We start from the raw sequence: 1012 nt of genomic DNA on the forward strand, positions 1-1012 counted from the left end.
AAAAAAAAAAGATATTGTATTTTTTTTTGGTTGTTCCAACCCCCCAGATGTTTTAAGATTGTATTCACACTACAATAAAAAATAATATAATCTACATGTGTTTGGTTTGAACATTCATTACGACATTAAGAGAGCTTAATGATATCTACATTTATTTATATATCTTTAGATTAGCTTTTGTACAGTAGGTAACTCTTTTTCTTTCTTTTTCTTTTTTTTTTTTTGATCACAGAAGTCAAAAGCGGAAGTTCCCCCCGATGACATCATACCACAGGATGCTCCTTCACAGGGTGGCGGCGTATTTTGGGCTGGACCATAATGTCGATCAGAGCGGGAAATCAGTCATTATCAACAAAACCAGCAATACCAGAATGTACGTGTGGATTTCAACCGGCCTCATTTGTCACAAGTATGAGTTTTTTAATGTAACCGCTTCTTTACATTACAGACCAGACCAGAAGTTTTCTGAACACATTAAAGATGATAAAACAGATGATTTCCAAAAGCGGTACATCTTAAAGAGAGACAACTCCAGCCTGGACCAGGATGATGGTAGGGTCAGAAATATATACTTATCTAAAAAAACATATAGTACTTACAAATACTCCTTGAAATAATCCAATGACCAACAAATAAATATAATACATAAAATAAATGGTGCAATACAGTTAATAGAGTTTGTGTGTGTGTGTGTGTGTGTGTTTTAGCTGCGGATGCGTCTTAAGTTGCTAGCACTGCTTGAGAAAAGCTATGCTTCCTGCTGCCGTTGGCAGTCCTAACATGTGGCATGTCTGCTGGTCTGATTTGATTAAACAGAGAAAAATCAAACATTACCACCTCACTGATTCAGAAATATTTATTTGTGTAACTGTAACATCTTACAAACCAGTTATTAGCAGGGGCACTGTTCTGTAAATAAGTGTTCTTTTTGTATTTGTGCTACAATTGCATTGAATCAGGTCCTTTGCCGAGTACGTTTTACTGTAAGCTTAGTAAGTGATGGACATACTGC

At 35.8% G+C, this 1012-nt stretch overlaps 1 long non-coding RNA gene across 1 annotated transcript; it reads left to right on the forward strand.

Annotated features, from left to right (window-relative positions):
* Window positions 1–232: 232 nt before the first annotated feature.
* Window positions 233–725, forward strand: LOC132157668 (uncharacterized). Its single transcript, XR_009437582.1, has 3 exons — window positions 233–373; window positions 449–557; window positions 708–725. It is a non-coding gene; the product is annotated as an uncharacterized LOC132157668 (long non-coding RNA).
* Window positions 726–1012: the final 287 nt, after the last annotated feature.

The sequence above is a fragment of the Carassius carassius genome, chromosome 15, assembly GCF_963082965.1.
Source record: "Carassius carassius chromosome 15, fCarCar2.1, whole genome shotgun sequence".
NCBI lineage: Eukaryota > Metazoa > Chordata > Actinopteri > Cypriniformes > Cyprinidae > Carassius > Carassius carassius.